Raw genomic sequence first — 26073 nt, 5'->3', positions numbered from 1 at the left:
ACTAATGATGAAAAATCTGAAAGAGAAATTAAGGAAACACTCCCATTTACCACTGTAACAAAAAGAATAAAATACCTAGGAATAAACCTACCTAGGGAGACAAAAGACCTGTATGCAGAAAACTATAAGACACTGATGAAATAAATTAAAGATGATACCAACAGATGGAGAGATATACCAAGTTCTTGGACTGGAAGAATCAATATTGTGAAAATGACTATACTACCCAAAGCAATCTACAGATTCAATGCAATCCCTATCAAATTACCAATGGCATTTTTTACAGAACTAGAACAAAAAATCTTAAAATTTGTATGGAGACCCAAAAGACCCTGAATAGCCACAGCAGTCTTGAGGGAAAAAAAATGGAGCTGGAGCAATCAGACTCCCTGACTTCAGACTATACTACAAAGCTACAGTCACCAAGACAATATGGTACTGGCACAAAAACAGAAATATAGATCAATGGAACAAGATACAAAGCCCAGAGATAAACCTACGCACCTACGGTCAACTAGTCTATGACAAAGGAGGCAAGGATATACAATGGAGAAAAGACAGTCTCTCCAATAAGTGGTGCTGGGAAAACTGGACAGCTACATGTAAAAGAATGAAATTAGAACCCTCCTTAACACCATACACAAAAATAAACTCAAAATGGATTAGAGACCTAAATGTAAGACCGGACACTATAAAACTCTTAGAGGAAAACATAGGAACAACACTCTTTGACATAAATCACAGCAAGATCTTTTTTGACCCACCTCCTAGAGTAATGGAAATAAAAACAAAAATAAACAAATGGGACCTAATGAAACTTAAAAGCTTTTGCACTGCAAAGGAAACCATAAACAAAACGAAAAGACAACCCTCAGAATGGGAGAAAATATTTGCAAATGAATCAACAGACAAAAGATTGATCTCCAAAATATATAAACAGTTCATGCAGCTCAATATTAAAAAAACAAACAACCCAACCCAAAAATGGGCAGAAGACCTACAGATTTCTCCAAAGAAGACATACAGATGGCCAAGAAGCACATGAAAAGCTGCTCAACACCACTAATTATTAGAGAAATGCAAATCAAAACTACAATGAGGTATCACCTCACACCAGTCAGAGTGGCCATCATCGAAAAATCTACAAACAGTAAATGCTGGAGAGGGTGTGGAGAAAAGGGAACCCTCTTGCACTGTTGGTGGGAGTTTAAATTGATACAGCCACTATGGAGAACAGTATGGAGGTTCCTTAAAAAACTAAAAATAGAACTACCATATGACCCAGCAATCCCACTCCTGGGCATATACCCAGAGAAAACCATAATTCAAAAAGACACATGCACCCCAATGTTCATTGCAGCACTATTTACAATAGCCAGGTCATGGAAGCAACCTATATGCGCATCGAGAGACGAATGGATAAAGATGTGGTACATATATACAACGGAATATTACTCAGCTATAAAAAAGAACGAAATTGGGTCATTTGTAGAGACTTGGATGGATCTAGAGACTGTCATACAGAGTGAAGTAAGTCAGAAAGAGAAAAACAAATATCATATATTAATGCATATATATGGAACTTAGAAAAATGGTACAGATGAACCGGTTTTCAGGGCAGAAGTTGAGACACAGATGTAGAGAACAAATGTATGGACACCAAGGGGGAAAAGCGGTGGGGAGTGGGGGTGGGGGTGGGATGAAGTGGGAGATTGGGATTGACATGTATACACTGATGTGTATAAAATGGATGACTAATAAGGACCTGCTGTATAAAAATAAAATAAAATAAAATTTAAAAATACAAAAAAAAAAAAAAAAAAACAAGAGCCCACAAATAGCATTCCCCTGGGCCACAGTCCCCCTTTCCCAAGGGAACAGATGAAAAAAAAAAAAAAAAAAAAAAGAATATCTCAGAAACCATAGTGAAGCATTCTTTTTTGAAGTGCTATATAGCAAATAGTCTTGATAACCCAGAGTATGATACCATTTGGGGGAATACTGACATCAACAACTCTGAGTTGAAAAGTGATTCAGAAAAACCGGATTCTGAATAAGAAAAAGAATTCCTTAATGGATTTCTTTGACTTTTACTTTCCTTATGAGAGTGATATGATTTAAACAAAAATCTTTACCTGAGTAATTCTAAAAGAGCTCTTTCAGTAGATATAAAACAAAAATTCTAAACAATGAGAAAGCATTGTAAAATAAATAGGCAGAGCTTTTTCTTTCTTAGCAGTACAAAAGCAGTGGTGTATCTTAAAAATCCACGATGTCTTAGATTTAAAGAATTACAACTAACTAGAAAGAGCAGTAACTAGGAGGAATCAGAGATTACTTTTAATTTGGATAAATCATAACAGATTTCAGAGAGGAGTGAGGATTTAACTGCCTCTTGAAGAATGGGGAGGAATGTGAAGCATATCATAAGTATTATTTTAACAGAACATTTTCTTCTCTCAGATCAGACCTGTAACCAGCAGTGTTACTGCAAGACACCCAGGTCACTAGAGAAATACTCAGCTACCTCCTGGGTAGGTCATGATCCTAACAGATAACATCTTCATAATATAACAGCAACTACAATTATCAGGTGCTTATTATGTATGTGCCAGTATGTTTTCTCTCTGTTTATGCATAAACACATATACACACACACACATATATGTGTGTGTATAATTTATTTTCTCTTTCATCTCCTACACACTGACCAGTTTGGTTCAGAAACTTTGTTGGTGCATACAGAAGTCTAATTATTTGATTATCTCATAGGTTTAGACACCCAAATAACAGGTGCTAGTTAAAGTAAAACGAGGAAATATAATTCTGAGAAAAACTAAGTTGTCCTATGCCTTCACTAAACAGCTATTTGGTAACAGCTGTTCTTAAACATGAGTTCACATTTTAAAGCCTATTATAATACCATTATAGACGTCGCTGAGAATCCTTACTTGGCTCACATCTTTAGCTATTATCTAGTACAAATAGATAAAACATTTATACATTTCCATAAACATTATAGAAATTATTAGCCCAAGAGTAGAGTCGGTCAGTCAGTCCGTCAGTCTGTCTGTCTGTCTCTCTCTCTTCCCATTCCCTCCCTTCCTCCTTCTCTCTTTATCTTTCTCATTCACTGTTATACACACATATATATATATACAGATTTGTAAGTCTGTACTGTTTCTGGATTTCCTCTCTAATTGGCAAAGACTTAAAAATTAATATCAATGTCACAATGCCCCTTTAGGGTGTCTCCATTTGGGTCATTTTTATTTGCTAGTCCATAGTACTCTAGTCTGATTTAAATAGGTCCACAGGGTACCAGAAAATTTCATTAAAATAGTTCTCATATGCGTGACTCTCTCCTTTAAGACCATCCACAGACAATGGTCCCCACAGCTCTGTTCTCTCCTCAGCGAGTCTCCATGCTACGCTCAGCAAAGCCACAGCTTTAACCCAGCCGACTGGACCACTTAAAGATGCTAATGCCCGGCAAAACTGAAAGTGGGCTGTATTCACTTTGGAGGACACTTTATTGGTACGATAAAATTGTATAAGTGGGAAGAATCTAGCCTGTCAGTTCTATGGAAGAAGAAGTGACATGCTGACTTTCATTCAGTGAGAATCAATATCCACAAAAATTTCACATAGCCTACCTTAGACATATTCAGTGTTCATATTCTGGAAAAGATTTTAGGGACTTCCCTTGTAGCCCAGTGGTTAAGGATCTGCCTTCCAGTGCAGGCGACGCAGGTTCAATCCCTGGTCGGGGAACTAGGATCCCACATGCCACGGGGCAACTAAGCCCATGCGCTGCAACTACTGAGCCCAAGTGCTCTGGAGCCTGGGCACCACAACTAGAGAGAAGCCCACGCACTGCAATGAAAGATCCCGCATGCTGCAATGAAGATCCTGCATGCTGCAACAAAGACCTGATGCAGCCAAATAAATAAATAAATATTTTTTAAAAAAAAGATTTTAAACTTCCAAGTTGATGGCACTTAAATTTGACAGGGATTTTTTACTACATAACCAGCATTTCTGTGTCTGATAGTTCTTATAAACATCTACTAAATCTCACTTAAAAATAGTACAATGGCATTAATCACATCTTTAAGCTTGGCACACCAGCAATGTGGATTGAAGGGTTACAAGAGTGGATATTTCTGGTTTTCATTTTAAAGCCAACAGGAAGCATGAGGATAATCATAAGTCAGAACTATTGAAAAAGGTTGTTAAACATATAAATACATATTTTAAAGTAGTATCCCTTTAATAAAACCCTACAAAAACAGAAATATAACTCAAGAGAATCACTCCAAATTAATGAACGCATCCGTTCAGCAGGAATATATAATAATTTTAAATGTGTACATGTAGTATAACCTCAAAATAACATATATTTATTACAATGTAGCTTTGAAATGTATATGGTGAAAATTCAGAGTACCACAAGGCAATAGACAGATATCCACATATATGGTAGAAAATTTTAATACACTCTCCTAAAGAATGAATAGAACAGCAGACACAAATACATAAGGATATATGAGATTGAAATAATACTAACAAATGATACTGGAACGAAAACATTAACAAATTTGACATACATTGAACTCTGCTCCCCCAAACTGTAGACAGCATATTATTTTTAATCACCAATGGGGCATTTACAAAAACTGACCACGTACAAAGACATAAGGCAAGTTACAAACAAATCCAAAGGACTAAAATCATACAGACCACATTCTCTGTCCACGGTGTTTTTAAAACAGAAAAAATAGCAAAAATATAACTACACAAATGCCATATATTAGGATATTAAGAAAAAAAGTAAACCATTGGGCAAAAAAGATATATTTTAAACTGATGATAGTGGAAAAAGCATCTCAAAACTTAAATTATTTCATACAGATAAAGCAGTACTGAGAGGAAATTCAAAGTCAGAAAGAAACATCATTCTTAATGTGAAATGACTTCCCGTGTGAGCACTTCAAATCAACATTATACCTGAGGTCCTAGGCAAGGCAAAAAGAGAAGTGGAAAAGGTTTAAGGATTATAAAGGAAGAAACAAAACTGTCATTATTCATGAATGACAAGAAAAGTGGAAAATCCCGAAGTATCTATATGTAAGTTGTTTAACTTAATTACAAAACTTAGCAAGATTGCTGGTGGAAAATACAACTACCTAAAACCAAGCATTTTAAACCCTTCCCAACTTATTATATGAAGCCAGTATTACTCTGATACCAAAACCAGACAAAGACATCACGATAAAAGAAAACTACCGACCAGAATCCTTTATGAATATAGATGCAAAAATACTAGCAAACCAAATCCAGCAATGTATAAAAAGGATTATACACTATGACCAAATATGATTTACCTCAGGAATGCAAGTTTGATTTAAAATGTGAAAATCAACAACATATCAATCAATCATAATAATAGAATAAAAGACATGACATGTCCATAGAAAAAGGGTTTGAAAAATTCCAATGCCATTTCATGACAAAAACATTCAACTAGGAATAGAAGAGAACTTCTCCAACTTGATAAAGCTGCATATGAATAACCCATAGCTAACATCATACTTAATGGTGAAAGACTGGCTGCTTTCCTGCTAAGATCAGGAACAACACAAAGTTATTCACCTGCACTTTCTATTCAACTAGAGGTTTTAGCCAGGGCAATTGAGCAAGAAAAAGAAACAGAAGGCATCCAGATTAGAAACAAAGAAGTAAAACTATCTCTATTCTCAGACGACATGATCTTGTATGTAGAAAATAATAAGGAATTCACAAAAACTATATTGCACCTAATAAATAAGTTCTGCAAGGTTGCAGAATACAAGATCAATGTACAAGAATCATTTCTATTTCTGTGCATTAGCAATGAACAATCTGAAATACAATTAAAACATAATTCCATTTCCTATAGCATCAGAAAGAATAAAATACTCAGGAATATTTTCAACAAAAGAAGTGCAATTATTTGTACACTGAATGCTATAAAACATCACTGAAAGAAATTAAAGAATACCTAAATAAATGGAAAAACATCCCACGTTCATAGACTGAAAAACAATTTTATTAAGATTGTAATACTTCCCAAATTGATTCAATGCAATCCCTTCAAATTTATAGCTACATTTTGTATATATATTGACAAGCTGATTCTAAAATTCATATGTATTGATATATGCAAGGGAATAGCTAAAACAATATTGAAAAAGAAGAACAAAGTTGGAGGATTCACTTCTGATTTCAAAACTTGCTTCAAAGCTACAGTAATCAAGACAGTGTGGTACCTGGTATAAAGATAGAAATATAGATCAATGTAACAGAGTTGAGATTCCAGAAGTAAACCCTTACATTTTTGGCAAAATGATTTTTGACAAGACACTTAGATATGGGGAAAGAATGGTCTTTTCAACAAATGGTGGTGGGACAAGTAGATACCCAAATGTGAAAGAATGAAATTGGTCCTTTCCTTCATTCCATATATTCAAAGTAATCAAAAACCTAAACATAAAAGCTAAAACTCTAATATTCTTATAAGTAAAACATAGAAATGAACCTCTGCAACCTTGAATTAGGTGATGGCTTCTTAGACTGAAATTAAGTATAAAAATAGATAAACTAGACTTAAAGTTAAAACCCTTGGGCTTCAAAGGATACCATCAAAAAAGTGAGAAAGCTCACAGAATGGGAGAAAATATTTGAAATCCTATATCTTAAAAGCGATTGTACACTATATAAAGAACTCTCACAACACAACGATAAAAAGACAAACAGTCCAATTAAAAAATAGGCAAAGAACATTTCTCAAAAAAAAGATATATTAATGGTCAATAAGCACATGAAAAGGTGCTCAACATCATCAGTCATCAGAAAATGCAAATCAAAACCATAATGAGTATCACTTCACATCCACTATGATAGCTTAATCAAGGTTCTGAACTGTAACAAATGTTGACAAGGAGGTGGAGAAATTGGAAACCTTGTACATTGCTGGTGGGAATGTAAAATGATGAAAACTGCTTTGGAAAATAGTTTGGCAGATTTTCAAATGTTAAACATAATGTTACATATGACTGAACAATTCTACTCCCAGGTATATACCCAAAAGAGATGAAAACATACATTCACACAAAAACTTGTATGCAAATGTTAGTAGCAGCACTATTCATAATAGCCAAAAAGTGAAAACTATCCAAATGTCCCTCAACTGATGAATGAATGAACAAAATGTGATATATCCATATAAGGGAATATTATTTGGCCATAAAAAGAATGAAGTACTGATCCATGATACGGCATGGATAAACCTTAAAAACATGCTAAGTGAAAGAATCTGTTCACTAAAGGGCCCATGATTTTATTCATCCAGAACGTCCAGAATAGGCAAATCCATAGACACAGAAAGTACATCAGTGGTTTCCAGGGATCGGGGTGGGGGGGCATGGGGAGTGAATGCTAAGGGGTATGGGGTTTCTTTTGGGAGTGACAAAAATGCTCTAAAATTAGATAGTGGTGATGGTTACATAACTCTGTTAACGTACTGAAAACCAGTGATTTGTACACTATAAAAGGATGAATTTTATGATATGCTAATTATAGTCCAATAAAGCTATTATTTTTAAAATACTTTTAAAGGTCAAGTTTATTTCTATATGGCAGTAACAGAAACACAATGAATTTTTTGAAAAGATTCATTTAAAATAACTTCAAAAATATGCAGTTCCTGTGAATAAATCAAACAAGGTAATGTTCAAGGACTCCTAAGGGAAAAATTAGACTATGTTTACATTTATCATATTAGAGAAGACCTAAATATATTGAGAGACAGTCATGGATTCTAGAACTGAATATTTACAAGGTATCAATTTCCTTTTAATTGTTCATAGACTCAAAACAATCTCAATAGAATCTCCATTAAATTTACTAATTTTTTAGTACTAATAGTACTAATTTTTTAGAACTTGACAAACTGATTCAAAAAATGTATGTGGAAAGGTAAAGGGCCAAGGAATGCTATAGCACTCCTGAAAAAATTGCACCAAGTGGAAGGATTTACTCCCCTACCTACCAGATAGCAAGACAATTTAAACCTGTAGTAATTACAGAAAGAGACCAAATACAGAGCCCAAAAACAGACCCACACATATTATCAACTCTTGATATTTGAAAACAGTAAGTATTTGTTGTTTTAAGCCACTAAATGTGGTGGTAACTTGTTACACAGAAATGGATAACTAATACATTGCTGCTCACCAGTATTCTCAGATTTATTTTTTCTTTTAGAACAGAGGTTAACCTTCCCCACCTCCTTGAACTTAGGCATACCATATGACTTCTTTTGCGTCTGAAGTATGAGTGTAAATCATTCATGTCACTTCCAGATGGAGGCATTTAAAGCTAGTTCATGATTACCCACACTTTCTTTTCCCATACTATACCAACTGGGAAAGTCCTGTGTTCCAGATTGTACAGCTACAGAATGACGGAGGTTCCCTGAATTTAGACCTGACAATAGTTGCCCTGGACAGTTGCCTTAATCCAGAGGAAACTTTTCTTGAATGAAAAATAAACCTTTATTGCATTAAGTCAATGAGATTTGGGGATAATCTGTTACCGCAGCATAACCTAGCCTATTTTTACAGATACTAGGCTTGATCTCACTAGTAATTGAAGAAACAAACAGTAATGATATAATACATACCTACCAGATGGGCAAAAATTAAAGGTCATGATAATACTAAATTTTGGCAGGGATGCAGAGGAATGAAAGTAGGAATATAAATTGGTGGAACCATGCTGGAAAAGTGTGGCATTATCTAATAAAGCTGATATCTGCAAGCCCTGTGTTCTAGTAATTTGACTAGCAGTTTTATACTCTAAAGAAACTCCTGCATCTAAGCACATTTGTAGAAGAAGAATCATAGGTGGTTTATTTATGGTAGTGAAAGAAAGAAAGGGACAGAAGGAGGGAGCGAGGAAGGGAGGGAAGGAGGGAGGAAGAAGGAAGAAAGGAAAAAGGGAGGGAGGGAAGGAGAGAAGGATAGAAATGACCCAAATATCCTTAAACAGAATGAGTAAAAAATAAAGGTATTATATTCATATAATAAAATATATCCAGTAATGAAAACAAACAAACAACATCCACTGTCAGCAACAGCATTCAATCATCAAAAAAAATTACTGAGCTCCCCTTATATGCTTGGCTCTATTTCAGGTACTAGGTTCTATTTTGGAGCAAAACAGGAAAAAAAAATCCACCCTCATGGAGTTTGTATTCTAATAGAAATGAGACAGGAAAAATGATTAAGTCATACAGTATTTTTAAAGGTAGTAAGTACATGCGGAAAAGCAAAGGAAAGGGGAAAGTGTTTTGCAAGGTAAGATGTACAATTTTAAATGTGATAATCAGAGTAGGCTTCATTGAAAAGGAGACAACTGAACAAAGATTTAAAAGAAGTGAAAGTAACAGAGTAAGTCCTGTGGTATCTGGGAGAAGAGCGTTCCAGCCAGAGCAAAGATGGTCTCTGATATAGCAAGGAGACCAGTGTAGCTGGAACTGAGTGAATGAGAAAAACAGCAAGAAGTGAGATCAGATAGGTAAATGGGAGAGAAAAAAACAGGTAGCACCTTATAGGTAATTCTAAGGATTTGGGTCCTTTAAGACTTTACTCTGTATGAACTGGAAAGGCACTGGAGATTTTGGAGGAAAAAAGTGACATGATCTGACATATGTTGCAAGAAAAGAGCTCTAATTGCAATTTTGAGACTGGATTATGGAGGGAAAAGGATGAAAACGGGGAGACCAGTTAGGAGGTTCTTGCAATAATCCACGTGGGAGATGGTGTCAGCTCAGACTAGGATGACAGCCATGGAGGTGATGAAAGCAATTATATTCAGGAATTATTCTGAAGATAGAGCAAAGAGGACTTCCTGACACGTTACATCTAAGGTATGAGGGAATGGGAGATATCAAAGATGACTCCAAGTTTTGGGGCATGAGCAACGTGAAGGATGAAGGTAGGGAAGGCTGCAGATAGAGTGGGCTTGGGCAAGATGAAGATTCCATTTGGAGCATGCTGAACTGGAGATGTCTACTAGACATCCAAATGGAAATGTTGAGCAGGCAGGTGGACACAGAGGTCTGAAGTTCAAGGAGATAACTCAAAGCTTGAGCTATCATTTTGGAGGCATCAGTGTACAAATATAGAGATTGCATGAAATCATCAAAGAGTGTAGAAAGAAATGAGCTCCCAAGGACTGCAGCTTAAGATATTCTAAGGTTAAAACCTCTGAGAGCAGAAGAGAGATCAGCAAAGGGGACAGAAAGCAATGGCTAGTGAAGAAGGAGGAAAAATCAAGAGTACATGGTGTCCTGGAGGTCAACAAAGAAATATTACAAGGAGCAGAGAGTGATAACTGTGACAATGCTACCAACAGGTGAAGTAAGATCAAAGGTGACAACTGACTACTGGATTTGGGAGAGGTGATGTCACCGGTGACAGTGACAGGAATAGTTTTGGCAGAGTACTGAAAACAAAAGAGTGATAGAAGTAGGTTTAAGAGAGAATGTGAAGAAATGAATCAATGATAGGGAATACAGACATCTCTTTTTAAAAGTTTATGCTTTCAAATGGAGAGGATATGGCTTAGTCTCATAAGCATAATGTTAAGCAAAAGAATCTATGAAAGAATGCTTCCTATATTCATATAATTTTTGTAAGTAAAAGCAAAATTGTGGGGCTTCCCTGGTGGCGCAGTGGTTGAGAATCTGCCTGCTAATGCAGGGGACACGGGTTCGAGCCCTGGTCTGGGAAGATCCCACATGCCGCGGAGCGGCTGGGCCCGTGAGCCACAATTGCTGAGCCTGCGCGTCTGGAGCCTGTGCCCTGCAACGGGAGGGGCCGCGATGGAGAAAGGCCCGTGCACCGCGATGAAGAGCGGTCCCCGCACCGCGATGAAGAGTGGCCCCCGCTTGCCGCAACTGGAGAAAGCCCTCGCACGAACCGAAGACCCAATACAGACAAAAATAAATAAATTAATTAATTAAAAAGAAAATCCTTAAAAAAAAAAAAAAAAAAAAGCAAAATTGTGATTAGGAAGGAACAAGCAAGAGGTTTCTGGGTATTGGCATGTTCTCTTACTTGTATGGTAAATAATGCGTATTTGCCTTGTAATTATCTGTTATAATGATTTGCTATATTATTTGTCAACCAGTACATTTGTTTTATGTACTCTTCTCCCTGTATATATCATAGTTCAAAAAATTTAAAGATTAATAAGATCATGTGTATGAAAAGACAACAGGTAATATCACTACGGAGTTAACAGAAGTTTTAAAAAATATTTGAGGAGGAATATTTCAAATTATAAGCAGACCAAATTTGAACTGAAACTCCAAAAGTTTATATGTACTAGGTCTGGCCAGGAGGTGAACACTTGTGCCTTTCTGATTTAATTAAAAGTGGAATTTGTAAATCACATAAAAATCTTAAAAGAATTAGAGCAGACTGTAAGCCCTTTTCTTCATTTTTAACTCCACAGGACATGTTTTTTAGTTATGTGTTTGGCTCTCAGTAGGGAAAAGTGCAGTGCAATATCTGCCAAGGCAATTCTTTTCTTTTTCTGGATATTTTTAAAGTTTTATTCCTAAGACCCCCTTGGGATACTGCACTTCACAAACACAAACCTTTTAGTTATATAATAGTGATCTAACTGTGAAGACACACTGTTTTTTTCTTGGTAAATTCATTACAAAAGAGGAATAGAGCTTCTGCCAACCATGATGGCTCTCCCAAGCCATGAATGAGTTGGACCATGAGCAGATCCATCCACTGTTTTCAGCTGTTTTCCAACAAGCAACTAGAAGCCAGGATATTTGAGTTCTACTACTCTCTGTTCATTCAACAACCAATTTCTTTAACATTCTGGGCATCTCTTTCAAAGGAGATGATCATCTACTTCACCAGAGACTATGATGGAAGACAAATGCCTGAATAATTGATGACACTTCCAGTCCAAAAGTGAAAAGGCAATGAAAATAAATTTAAATGTCTTCATAAAAGAGTACTTCAAATCTATTCCACTCTTCCAAATGGAATACAAAGCACATGCTAGGTGGGAACACATTGTTTTATTTTAGATCAAAGCCACCAAAAAGAGCCAGAGACACTTCTAAACCTATCCCAACTACTGATGACTAGGTCTCAAATAATTTTGAATTACAAGGAAGAACAAAAGCTCTTCTAACATTCTGTCTGCTAAAACAGGTCAACAGTTGTTTGTTGTTTTTTATCAAAAGGAAATAAAAATCTCACTGACACTTTATAGTACACACTTCTTGTACAACTTTGTGTGTGTCTGTGTGTCAATTCCTAATTTCTGGTTTATCTGTTTAGTTAACTCTACCATTTTTCTAGGATTCATCCCAAGACAACCAAAATGCATTACTAAAATTGGCACCTCTGCTATTGAACTTAATTTCAGAGAGGCTCTAAAGTGGTCTGAAACCATTTTTTTAATATCCTGCACACAACTTCATGCTAAAAAGTAACACTGTTCAAGAGCAGAAATTGATAGGAAAGGTGCAATTTTTGTTTTCCTCCTAAACAATTTTTATTTCCTCCAAATATACAATACTGAAAGTGAATAAGTACTATACTAAAGCCACATGTTTTTGTTGCAGTGTTGCAAATATTAACTTCAAGTTGAACGTGATTCTTTAAGCTAGACTCAGAGATGATCTAAATATTTACATGTAAACTACATATTTCTGAGCTCTTTTATAAGTGTTTTTCTCTTTAAGGTTTGGTTGGAAAACCCTAAAATCATAAGTCATAAATGCATATGAACAAAAATGCCAAGATCAGTATAGATTTTTTTAATTTCATGAAATTATGAATCTAGCAATGTTTGTAACATGTTAAAAAGTTAAAGAATTATAAATTTTTAAGTTAGGAAACATCTTAGATATTATTAAAAGGCCCTCAGAATTTGAATCCAACCCTCTAACTTGACAGATGAGAAAACTGAGGCCCAAAGAGATTAAACTAACCACAGCTGTCACCATAAACAGCAAATCATACCAAAAGCCAGATGTTCTGACTCCAAGTCCAGAGCTCTGAAAGAGTATTTGTTTCAACATACTTTAATACTTAAGGATATGAAAGTTAACAGAGGACACTCCAGGCAGCCCCTCAATATAAGGAACTCCCTCAGGCTTACAAGAGCCAGTCTCCTCTTCTGCTTGCAAACCCAAGTCCTAGAAATAACACCCCCAAATACCCACTTTCTCAAATGGCCTCATCCTACCTGGGGTTTCCAAAATGATTCCTCGGTTGGGTCTCGTTTTCACATCCCTACAAGTCCCATTAAATAAGTGCTTTGGTTGGGATTGGGTTTTGTTGTTTTTGTTTTGTTTTATTAATTTGCTTGGGGAGAGCCGGAGATGGTGGAAACAGAAGCTCCGGGCTAAACCACCCCTAGAGCACATTTTTTTTCTTTTGTCATCCAAACCAACAAATCCTTCCTCCGGGCCCCAGGGCTTACTGGTTTCCGTCGCAGTCCCTTCAGTTTCCAAAGTAGGAAGGAGACCTGGAAAAGAAGTTGGCCAGGTGGCACGTCTTTTCGGGGGCACCCGGCAGGTGCGCGCCCAGGCTCGGAGGGCTGCCCTCGGGCGCGCGCCCCGATGCGCCTCGCCCCGGGGGAACGAGAGCCCCCGCCGCCCCTCCCGCCTGGCGCGGGCCCCTCCGGTGGCGCCGCCGGACCCGCCCCGGCCTCCCGGTCCCCAGGTGGCCAGCGGGCTCCGGCCGGCCACGCGCGCCCCGGCGCCCGGCTCCTCGCGTAGCCGGGAGAGGGAAGAGGTGGCAGAAGGGGGTAGAGGAGAGAGAGAGTTGGGTCTCACCTCGAGGCCCAGGTCCCACCCAGGCGGAGGCAGAGATGGCGGCGACGCGGGGGCTCGGCCGGCTGTAGGCTCTGCGGCGGGGCGGCTCCAAACTCCCTGCCGAAGGTGCCGGGCAGCTGTCAGGAGAGAGGAGGCAGCGGAGTGCGGAAGGAGGGGCTGAGGGCGAGCGGAGGGAGAGGCGGGAGTTGGGGGAGAGAAGAGAGGAAAGGCCGGGTCGCCGCCCGCGCGCCCCGCGCCCTCCGCCACCGCTCCCGGGGCGGCAGGAGTGGCCCCCGAGCCGCCAGGGCTGCCGCGCAGGTGACGGGGGCGGCGGCGGGGATGCGGCTGCGCGTGGCGGCGGGCCTGGGGGAGGAAAAGCGAGGAGTTTGGGGAGAAGGACCCTGTGCCCGCAGGGAAGCCGAGACTCGCGGCGAACTCAGCAGAAAGGTGGCGCCGCTACCTTACCCAACTGTCAGCTACCGCGCGCCCACTCTGAGCCCGGGGGTCTCAGACCCTGAACTGGGCCCTGGGGTTCCCTCTGTCCCTCCCACTTCCAGACTTCCAGGCCTCTGTGCATCAGGTGTGCAAAATGCTACAATAAAGATTGTAATAATCGGGAGGAGTGGGAAAAGAAAGTGAAATGGAAAAGACCAGAAGTAGTGAGGTAGTGAGTTTCCTGTCACCGAGAATGTTTCAGCCAAGCATTTTGGTCGTATCTGTCAGGAAGGCATGATTCTTTTCAATCTTGAAATTCAATGGCGTTTGACGTAGTAAGTTTAAAAAAAAAAAAATCCGTCCTTGAACAGTCTGATTCTGACCCCAAAGTAATAATCATTTTCTTGCTCTCCACTCAAAATGTTCACTCATTGATTTATTCATTAATACATTTTTGTTGAGGCCCTACTGAGTGCCACACAATATGCTAGGTGCAATTATTATGTTCCTTGAATTTGGAGTTATGACAAGCAAGTCTTCATATAATTACCAGTTGTGATGGATGATATGAAAGAAACCAACAGAGTGCGGAAGAAAGAATAAAGGGGAGTAGAGTACTCTGGATTGGGTGGATGGTTAATTTTCAACTGAACTTGGCCTAACATCCTCATAGGAAGAAGCATCAGAGACACAGAAAGAACTTAGCCCAGAGATGGGTAGAGCCAGAAGCAATGTCTCCCTGCTCCCTGACCCAGACACTTGGCCAACCTGTGGAGCTTTGTAAACGGAACTTTTCCCCCAGAGGAATATCGTCCCAGGGTCAGTGTCACTTTAATGGAGACAAATGTCTTCACTGGATGAAAATAAGAATTGGAGTAGAAATACTGACTTCCTCAAATTATTGTGAAATAAAACAACCCAAGAGAATCCTTAATTAGATAGTTGCTATGAACTAGCGTATTAGTTTTCTAGGGTTGCCTTAACAAATGACCACAGGCTCAACGCTTAATACAAGAGAAATATATTTGTTCACTCTTCTGGAGGCCAGAAGTCCAAAGGCGAGATGTCGTCAGGTCCATAGACTTCCCCAAGGCCTAGGAGAGAATTCTTCCTTGCCTCATTCAGCTTCTGGCGGCTCCAGGACTCCATCGGCTTATGGCTAAATTTCTCCAACCTCTGCATCCATCTTCACATGGCCTTCCTCTCTGTGTCTGTGTATTCTTCTCTTCTGTCTCCTTTAAATACATTTGTCATTGGAATTGGAAACCATCTAGGTAATCCAGGGTGATCTCAGCTCGAAATCCTTACTAATTAAATCTGCAAAGACCCCTTTTCCAAATAAGGTCACATTCACAGATTCTAGAGTTTAGGATGTGGACATATTTTGGGGAGAAGCCACCATTCAACCCACTAAAGCTAGTAAACTAACAGGGGCCAAAATCATTGTCTACTGTGGAATCAGGGTGTCATTCCAGGACCACTATTTAAAATTGTACTGATACTAAGCATAATTACTGATTTTATTGTGAACTGCTAAATATGTGTCATTAAACTTGGGCTTATGAGGAGTAGCTGTAATAAGGAAAAGAAGTACAGAGGCTCAAGCTTTTAATTCATGTCTGAGTCATAGGAAATATTTGAAGGCCAAGCATAGCTTGCCAGAAGCTACCATTGTTAAATTAATACAGAAATACACTCCACATCCATATGTATGGATTTCTGATAGTGTGATCCAATACTGAATGTCTGCTAGGCACCAGGCTCTGAGTCATGAGCTCCTGTGCAGCTTACATTCTAGGTTATGGGACACGTTTGAAACTCATTTCCTCTGGCACAGCGTCTGATGCATACCTGAAGCTTGATAAAGAGTTGTTGAATGAAGAGATGAGTACAAATACATCACTATCAGTCAGCTAGGCAATTATCACCACACTGAAAAACATCTCCATAATAAGAAGATAAGATTCATTAGAGCAAAACAGATTAGCACCGTGACTCATTCAGTATTTTCCTGAGTGAAGGAAAAATCCCTAAAAGGAAACCTTTGATTTAAAAAAGAAAATAATGAGATCACCTATCTTCTCTTTTTTAAAAAAATCAATATGTGCCTATTTACACAGATACAAATCCTGCTGGGAACAATCAATCATAACTGAAGTTATGGTTACTGAAAGTGAATAAAATATTTTGTCCAAGTATTTTGGTTGATAGTTTCAACTATTAATTTCATTATGTTGATGCATTACTTCTTGAAACTCTTTACAAACAATGATTTCAATGACTCCACTCTCTCCTGGTTCACCTCTTTCCTCTTTGAGTTTCCTTCTTACTCTTCTACTCTTACCATTATAAACCATCAACCAATACATTATTATCTACTAAACTGAGTCCAACTCATTGACTTACTTGGGTCATGAGCCCATCTCTGAATCAGTCATGGTGGCCAATAACTTCGAATATGATGACCGGACAGGTGTGAGTCACCTGTGCACTCCTGGAAAACAAGAAATGGGAAGAGAATTGATCTCACTCTAACCAAATAACTTACAGTGGGGGAAAAGTGGTACCTCAAAATAAAATTAGGGTGATCTTACTGAAGGAGCAGTGGGCAAAAAAGCCCAGAAACATATCCACTACAGTAGACACTCAAAAAGTTCTGCTGTGGGGGCTTCCCTGGTGGCGCAGTGGTTGAGAATCTGCCTGCTAATGCAGGGGACACGGGTTCGAGCCCTGGTCTGGGAAGATCCCACATGCCACGGAGCAGCTGGGCCCGTGCGCCACAACTACTGAGCCTGCGCGTCTGGAGCCTGTGCCCGCAACGGGAGGGGCCGCGATAGTGAGAGGCCCGCGCACCGCGATGAAGAGTGGCCCCCACTTGCCGTAACTAGAGAAAGCCCTCGCACGAACTGAAGACCCAACACAGCCAAAAATAAAGAAATAAATAAATAAAGTAGCTATAAAATTAAAAAAAAAAAAAAGTTCTGCTGTGAACTGAACATCGTTTTAATTGAAACAGTTGGCACTTCACCCTCTTTATGGTGTTCTAAATGTTTCATAGAAAGTTATTTTTGAAGAAGTGACAACTGCGACTATTGATTATGTGTCTGATTACCACACAAATCTTAAAATTTTACATTTACAAGGACTTTGAAAAATGCTTTTATATGCATTGGAGTCCATATAGTCAAGCACATGGGCTCTGGAATCTGATTGCCTAAGTTTTTATGCACACCTATTATGAGACATTGAATAAGTTCCTTACCCTCTTTCTGTCTCAGCTTCCTTTTTTGTAAAATGGAGATGATAATAACCACCTCTCTGAAATGTCGTCAGACGTAATGAGATAGCCACTATGCCTTTAGAATGGTACTTATTACCTAGTACTCTATTATGCTTGCTTGTTATTCATCCCATTTAGTCTTCAAGCATCTCTGGAAAACATTTTGGTACATTGTTGTACGTTGATAATTTATTTTTCCCTTAATAGGTAATCAATATCTATTGTGTATCAGGTACAGTTACCAAGATAAAGAGCATGGGTCCTTTATTCCCAAAAAGAGTAAAGTGAGGATTCCCAAAGTTCAGCCAGGTTGGTATAGGGCACTCCATGCTGGGGAACAGAGTGTGGAAAGAAAGGCACAGAGGAGGAAAAGCATGGTACCTTAGGGAAATTCAAGCAGTATAGTGAGACCTCAGGGTATGTTCAGAAAAATATACCTGGAAAAGTACTTAGAAGTCTAATAGGAAGAACTTTGAAGGTCATGTGGCTTTTGAAGGTCATCTGGACTTTAACTGTTATGCATGACAAAATGTTGAAAACTTTTAGACTTAGGAATTATATTTTCAGGTTTGTAGGAAGGAAAGCACATCCTGGGTGTGTTAAGTATGGCAGAAAAGGTAGAAGACAAGCCTAGAGCCAGGGATAACAGTGGAGAAACTAAGCCATTGCAGTAGACCAGTGCTTCTCAAACTTCAATGTACAACCAAATCAAACTTGAGATATTTAAAACACAGATTCTACCTCAGGAGTGCTGGGGTGAGACCCTGGAGTCTGTATTTCTAATAAGCTCTCAGATGATGTCAATGCTGCTAGTACCCAGTAGGACAACAGACTATTTAAATACCACTAATGCCATTGCCAACAAAAAAGAAATTTATATGTAATGGACATCAAACTTTTAAATCCTCATGGAGAAATAATTTGCAGCTTATAGAGTTACAACAGCTAATTGAAGAACTATTACGTACAACAAGCTAATAAGGTAGAATTATTTTATTTTGATCCTTAAAATATCTCTGAGAATAAATCCTTTTAAAGCCTGAATATCCAAATGAAAATTACTAGGGTATATGTGAGGAGGCAGCTGGGTTAATGAAAGAAGCATAATACAGTATACTGTGATGGTTCTTTTATGTGTCAACTTGGCAAGGCTACAGTCCCCATTTATGCAATCAAACTCTAATCTAGGTGTTGCTACGAAGATATTTTGTAGATGTGTTTAAAGTCCATAATCAGTTGACTTTAAGTAAGACAGGTTATCCTAGATAATCAAGATGGGCCTGGTTCAGTCAGTTGAAAGGCCATAAAAGCAGAGCTGAGGCTTCCCTTTTGAAGAAAAAATTCCACCTGTGGACAGAAGCTTCAGACCATGACCAAGAGTTCTAGCTTGCTGTTCCTGGCAGTCTGCTCTATGGATTCTGGACTTGCCTAGCCAGGCCCTGCAATCACATGAGCTTTGCAATAAATATCTTACTATGTATCTTCTACTGGTTCTGCTTCTCTAGCTGAACCCTAACAAATTTTGGTAACTGGAAGCAGTGTGCTGCTATTAAAAAGACTGAAAATGTAGACATGGCTTTGGAATTGGGCAATGGGCAGAAACTGAAGGAATTTCAAGGAATATGATGGAAAAAAACTATCTTGCCTTAAACAAGCTGTTAGTAGAAACATGAATGTTAACAACTCTGCTAGTGATGACTCAAAAGGAAGGGAGGAAAATGGCAGAAAAAAACATATATCACCTTAGAGAGTACCTAAATCATCACTTATAGACTGTTGGTAGAAATATGGACATTAAAGTGGCTGCTGGTGAAGACTAAGAAGGAAGTGAGGAACATGCAATTGGAAATTTGAAGAAGGGGGATCCTTTTTTTACAGTGGCTGAAAGCTTAGCAGAATTGTGTCCTGCAGTTATGTGGAAAATAGAACTTGTATACAATGAAATTGGACATAGAGCTGAGGAGCTTTCCAAGCAAAGTGTTGAATATGCATCCTGGCTTTTTCTTACTGCCTATAGTAAATTGCAGAAAGAAAGAGATGAATTGAGAAAAGAACTCTTTTTTTATTTTATTGAAGTATAGTTGATTTAAAATGTTGTGTTAATTTCTGCTGTACAGCAAAGTGATTCAGTTATACATTTATATACATTCTTTTTTTAATATTCTTTTCCATTATGGTTTATCATAGGATAGTGAATATAGTTCTCTATGCTATAAAGTAGGACCTTGTTGTTTATCCATTCCATATATAATAGCTTACATCTACTAACGCCAACCTCCCACTCCATCTCCCCCAACCCCCTCCCCATTGGCAACCACAAGGATTCTCTCTGTGTCCGTGAGTCTGTTTCTGTTTCGTAAATAGGTTCATTTGTGTCATATTTTGGGTTCCACATATAAATGATATCACATGGTATGTGTCTTTCTCTTTCTGACTTACTTCACTTAGTATGATAATCTCTAGCTGCATCCATGTTGCTGCAAATGCATTACTTTGTTCTTTTTTATGGCTGAGTAGTATTCCATTGTATGTATGTACCACATCTTCTTTATCCATTCATCTGTCAATGGACATTAACATTGTTTCCATGTCTTGGCTATTGTGAATAATGTTGCTATGAACATAGGGGTGCATGTATCTTTTTGGATTACAGTTTTGTCTGGATATATGCCCAGGAGTGGGATTGCTGGATCATATGATAGCTCTATTTTTTGTTTTCTGAGGAACCTCCTTACTGTTTTCCATAATGGCTGTACCAACTTACATTCCCACCAACGGTGTAGGAGGTTCCCCTCTTCTCCACATCCTCTCCAGCACTTGCTATTTGTAGAGTTTTTAATGATGGCCATTCTGACCAGTGTGAGGTGGTTTTGATCTGCATTTCTCTAATAATTAGTGATGTTGAGCATCTTTTCATGTGCCTATTGGCCATTTGTGTTTCTTCTTTGTAGAAATGTCTATTTAGGCCTTTCCATTTTTTGATGGGGTTGTTTGTTTTCCTTTTTGTTGTTGAGTCGTATGAGCTGTTTGTATATTTTGGAAATTAGGCCCTTGTCAGTCACATCGCTTACAAATATTTTCTCCCAGTCTGTAGGTTGTCTTTTCATTTTGTTTATGGTTTCCTTTGCTGTGCAAAAGCTTTTAAGTTTGATTAGGTCCGTTTGTTTATTTTTGTTTTTATTTCTATTGCTTTGGGAGACTGACCTAAGAAATCATTGGTACAATTTATGCCAGAGAATGTTTTGCCTGTGATCTCTTCTGGGAGTTTTATGGTGTCATGTCTTATGTTTAAGTCTTTAAGCCATTTTGAGTTTATTTTTGTGTATGGTGTGAGGGTGTGTTCTGACTTCATCGATTTACATGTGGCTGTCCAACTTGAGGAAAGAACTCAAATAAAAAGGAACCAGAGCTTGATTTGAGAAGTTCTCAGCTTATCCGGTTTCAAACAAAACACAAAAATTAAGAGATTCACTACCAGGAAAGCATTCTGCAGAGAAAAAGCCAAGAATGTGGCTGGTCAACCTTTGGCTAATACTTCAGAAAGATTAATAAGTCAGAGTATTCAGTCCCACAAATCTCTCTGGAGCGATTGACTCATAGTTCCCCTCAAAGCTCTAATATAGAGATGGGATTATCTGGGGAACATCTATAGACAAGCCTCTGTTCTTCTGGAGTGAATTCCTTTAACATATGCAGGAGACCTCATAGATTCTTGACAATTTTATACCAGTAGAAACACTGCCAGCTTGGAATTAAAGAGACAGCATACAAAATGGAAGAAAGCTGTTGGACCTCCAAATTACTACATAGAGGAAACAGGCTGATAAAACTACTCAGTTGCAAACACAGCTCATACAAAAATCCTGGAGCCCACCACAGACCTAATGAATAAAAGTCTCCGGAGATGGGGAAACAGAACTGTGTATTTTTTTTTTAAATATCTATTTATTTATTTTTGGCTGCGTCGGGTCTTAGTTGCGGCACGTGGGATCTTCACTGCGGCCCAGGCCTCTCTCTAGTTGTGGCACATGGGCTTAGTTGCCCCGCAGCATGTGGGATCTTAGCTCCCCGACCAGGGATCGACCCGCATCCCCTGCGTTGGAAGGCAGATTCTTAACACTGGACCACTAGGGAAGTCCCCAGAACTCTGTATTTTAATAGGCACGCCAAATGAAACTAGAGAAAATTTGCTTTTGGAAGCAAGCAAGAATTACAGTTTACCTCAAACACTGGAAACACAATCATCAAAAGATGTGGTAGATTTTTCAGTATATAGCTCCTGTAAACCAAACTAAAATCAGTGAATAGAAAGCATAGGTAGCTAGATTTAAATCAAATCAAAGAAATAACTTTCTAGCTCTCATAGCCATTAGAAGTGAAATGGGCTTCCTGGTGAGTCCAAGCCAACAAACTGATCCAGAATCAAAGCTTGAGTATCAGGGTCCGGCCTTCTTGCTGTCTTCAACAAGAGGTACTGTTTGATCACATCTCAAGAAAGATCAGCTTCAAGAATGGATGGGAAATGTGGTTTATTATGTTTATCTCTAGGCTGATTTTCGTAGTGATTTGTGAAGCTGTTTATAGAAGATGAGAAACTAAGGAGACTTCTGTCCAGGTTTCATAGCTATTTGTCTTAAGAATTTATTTTAGCTTATCAATTTCATGATATTTATTTCTGAAAACATTATGACTGCAAATTTAGGGATTAAGAGGCAATGAGTGCTGTGATCTAAATATGCATGATTGGCCTGAGAATAGAGTTGTACTTATGTTGACTATTATTCCTACATGGAACAATTGTCATATGAATACTGAGAAATCACATTTTTCTTATGTGAGATACAGGTACATACGTATTCTGTAGGTAATGCTCAGTAAGTTAACTGCATAATATGTATTTATCTTCCTCTTTTCAGTTGTAAACTGAGCTTAACAGGATGATAATGAAAGGAATGATAAAAACATCAAACATTCAAAGAAAATTTTTTTCCACCATTCAGCTTTATTTTAGTGCTGGTTTTTGGTTCCCCATGAACTGCATGAGTGATAGTCTTGGCCACCTGACTGGAGCCCCTTGAGGACTGGGCACCGTGGGCAGGATGCCTCTGAAAAGAGCTGAAGATAAAGGAATCATGCTTATCTTTAACACAACCAGGGAAGGCCCAGGCTGAGGGCAAGGAGAGGTTCCAGTACCACCTGGGGAGAAAATAAGAGAGGCTTGGGCACCAACTCCTAGTGGCCCCTCAACCTGGTGAGACATTAAGCCCTTCATCACTAGATATTTTTAAATAGAGACTAAAAGACTGTCCATCAGAAATATTGTAAGACAACATTGGGTGGGAAAGAGGTTAGACTAGAGTGCTGGTAATAAAGGCCCCCAGCACACCAAATAATCTATGATTTGGAGCTGCAACTTCAGAGTATTTATATGTAGAAGTTTTTGTGTATAAATGATGTTACATATTTTAAATGTTACCTACCACCCACAGTACAGTTGAATCACAAAGCATGAACAATTTTTTCCCTCTAAAGGTGACGATTGCTTTACTTACTTTGCCAGCATCTGTTCTTCATTGTATCTAGGTCTATCTATCTATCTATCTTATTTTCAATCCAGTTGGGGTAAATCAGTAAACCTAAAACAAGAAATTTAATTGATGCAGATTGTTTAAACATACATACACAGGCTTTGACTTTAACCAGTTCAGTTAAGCATTCAAAGAACCACTAAGTACTTTGACAGCTTATGATGTGTATGTATCATAAGTGGTTAACAAGCAATGAAAGAAAACACTTAAAAAATTTAGAAAGGAAATTAAAGAACAAATAAGAGAAATCTAAATTTCCAAATATTTAATAACCAGGATAATTAGTATCAACTAATAAGGTTTGGTTATCTCAAGTGCTAGCATTTTCCTTAAATGAATGATATTCAAAATTCCCCTTACTAAAATGCTATCTTCAGGCCCAGAATTTATCCCAAATTATCCAGGGCACATAGTTCCTGTAATACTCATTATGTAACACAGTATTCTATTCATATAGTTGTCCATAAATGCTTTTTGAGTGAATGAAGCATTTCATGAAAGAGAGACAAAGGGAATAAATATATACAGAAAAAATGAACACTTCATTGTTAAGTTGCAAATTATAAAAAACAAATACTAATGACAAGGAAGTTTAGACATTAAAATATTTTAGGCAATTCTTATGCTCTTTTAAGTAGTTCTAAAAAGGTTTTTTGGGGTATAGAAAGAAAAAAACATATCAATTTATAATAAAAAATTAAAAGGGTATTTAGAAAACCATTATACGAACACCAACCTACACACAAATGACATATCATACCTTCTAGGAATTTTATGTCCCATATAATATTCTTAAAGTATAGCCCTGATCATTTTATGCCCCTTTTCAAAAATATCTGAGGTTCTACACTGCCTACAGAAAAAACATACATATAAAATCAGTCTGGCATTCAAATTTGTTTTTAGTGTATCGTCTGAGATTTACTTTACCAGTGTTTTCTTCTACTACAGAGGTCAACTCATTTTTTTTCACTTCTTGCTTTTGTTCATGCTATTCCATCCTGAATGTGTTTCCTTCATTCCACATCACCCTTCCTTCAACCATTACCCATCACCACCATCTGTGGGTTGAAATCCTAGCCATATACCAAGATCCAACTCAACTGACCCATCTTTGTAATCTCCCAAACTGGAGCTCTTCTATCTATGGCCTATGATCATTTGGAAATTTATTTAGTCTCTATTTCATAAAGAAACACTCTCTGATTCATCTAATGGTTAGTTGTGGATATATCTATATAAAATGCATTAAGGGCAAAAGTTGTGTCTTATAAACCTTTTGTTCTGTTTTTAATCTCCCAAAGTGTTTTTCACATTATCTTGGATGTAGAAATTGCTCAATTAATATGCACTGGACTGAAGTATAAGAAGCAAATCTTGGGCTTCCCTGGTGGCGCAGTGGTTGAGAATCTGCCTGCTAATGCAGGGGACACGGGTTCGAGCCCTGGTCTGGGAAGATCCCACATGCCACGGAGCAGCTGGGCCCGTGAGCCACAATTGCTGAGCCTGCGCGTCTGGAGCCTGTGCCCCGCGACGGGAGGGGCCGCGATAGAGAAAGGCCCGCGCACCGCGATGAAGAGCGGTCCCCGCACCGCGATGAAGAGTGGCCCCCGCTTGCCGCAACTGGAGAAAGCCCTCGCACGAACCGAAGACCCAACACAGCCAAAAATAAATAAATAAATAAATAAATAAATAAGAAAAATCCTTAAAAAAAAAAAAAAAAAAAGAAGCAAATCTTGTAGTTTTTCATTTGCATAATTAAAAGGAACAAAAACAAAAAAAATTTTTATAAGTACTTTACAATGATTATTGACCTATTGCACTGTTTAAAAGTCACATACCAAAGGGAGATTTTTATTCTAAATTTCCAAAGCATATATATTATAGGAATTATATATGTAACATAATCCCAATGGATTTTAAATTATATATGCATAGGAAAAAAGACGAGAAATACACCGAAATGTTTCCAGTGGCTATCTTTAGATTACCTAATTTAGGAGATTGTTTTCTTAGTTATTTGTACCTTTCCAAGTTATCTAAAAGGATAATATGATCAGAGGAAATGTAAGATCATGTGTTCTTTGAAAACTGTTCCTGAGAACTAGAGCCATTCAGATGATCCTTAAGGCCTGGGGTAGCCCAGTTCCTGTCAGGTGCTGTTCACTGGCTAGCAGACCCAATCTGTAACTCCTTTAGGCTCCAAATCTGTTGGAACATCTCTTTTTTTTTGCTCTTTAAAATGCTACCAGCATAAATAAGGGAGAATTGTATCACCCCCGACTACCTAAAAAGCTATATAACACCAATGAAACTCACAGCAGCTATTTATTTTTATTTTTTTAATTTTTATACAGTTTTTAAAGTTTACTTTACATTTACAGTTATTACAAAATATTGGCTATATTCCTTGTGCTGTACAATACATCCTTGCACCTATCTAAACACCCAATAGTTTCACAGCAGCTATTTCAACTGTGACCTAAAAGCTATTATGAGTTGAAAGGCAGATCAATTGGAGTATTTGTTTACAATTTACTACCAAGAATAAAACTTATTTCACGCCAAGCTTTAAATTAGTACCAGAACCTGGACTAAAATATGACTTTTCCTCAAGGAATTTATCTTTTACATTTTTTCAGTATTACATGCTATATCTTCATATTTATTATCTATTTATCTCTTTACCATAAGTGGGCATCAGGGTGTAAGAGAAATTACAAAGTTCTCCAAATTTTATGCTTAAGCCAAAGTAATTATTTCCTTTCATCTGAAAGAATACAATAAGAAGTAAAGTTAAGAGAATAAACGTGGAGAAATTACTCCTCGACAGTTGCCCGAGGGAGACTGCTATGAATGAACAGTTG

At 38.0% G+C, this 26073-nt stretch overlaps 1 protein-coding gene across 5 annotated transcripts in view; it reads right to left on the bottom strand.

Annotated features, from left to right (window-relative positions):
• LEPR (leptin receptor) overlaps positions 1-14000 on the bottom strand; it is a 102441-nt gene extending 88441 nt beyond the window's left edge. For 3 of the 5 annotated variants that reach the window (XM_057530598.1, XM_057530606.1, XM_057530618.1), the window contains exons 1-2: positions 13925-13967; positions 13570-13614 (exon numbers count right to left, since the gene is read on the bottom strand). The gene's annotated coding sequence lies outside the window, so the exon portion shown is untranslated. Of the gene's footprint in view, positions 1-13569; positions 13615-13924 lie in introns of all 5 variants that reach the window. The other 2 variants (XM_057530602.1, XM_057530609.1) reach the window with 2 other exon arrangements.
• Positions 14001-26073: the final 12073 nt, after the last annotated feature.

This window comes from Balaenoptera acutorostrata, chromosome 1, assembly GCF_949987535.1.
Source record: "Balaenoptera acutorostrata chromosome 1, mBalAcu1.1, whole genome shotgun sequence".
NCBI classification, from domain to species: domain Eukaryota; kingdom Metazoa; phylum Chordata; class Mammalia; order Artiodactyla; family Balaenopteridae; genus Balaenoptera; species Balaenoptera acutorostrata.
Note: the sequence above shows the minus strand (reverse complement) of the source record. Positions and strands in the feature narration are given on the sequence as shown.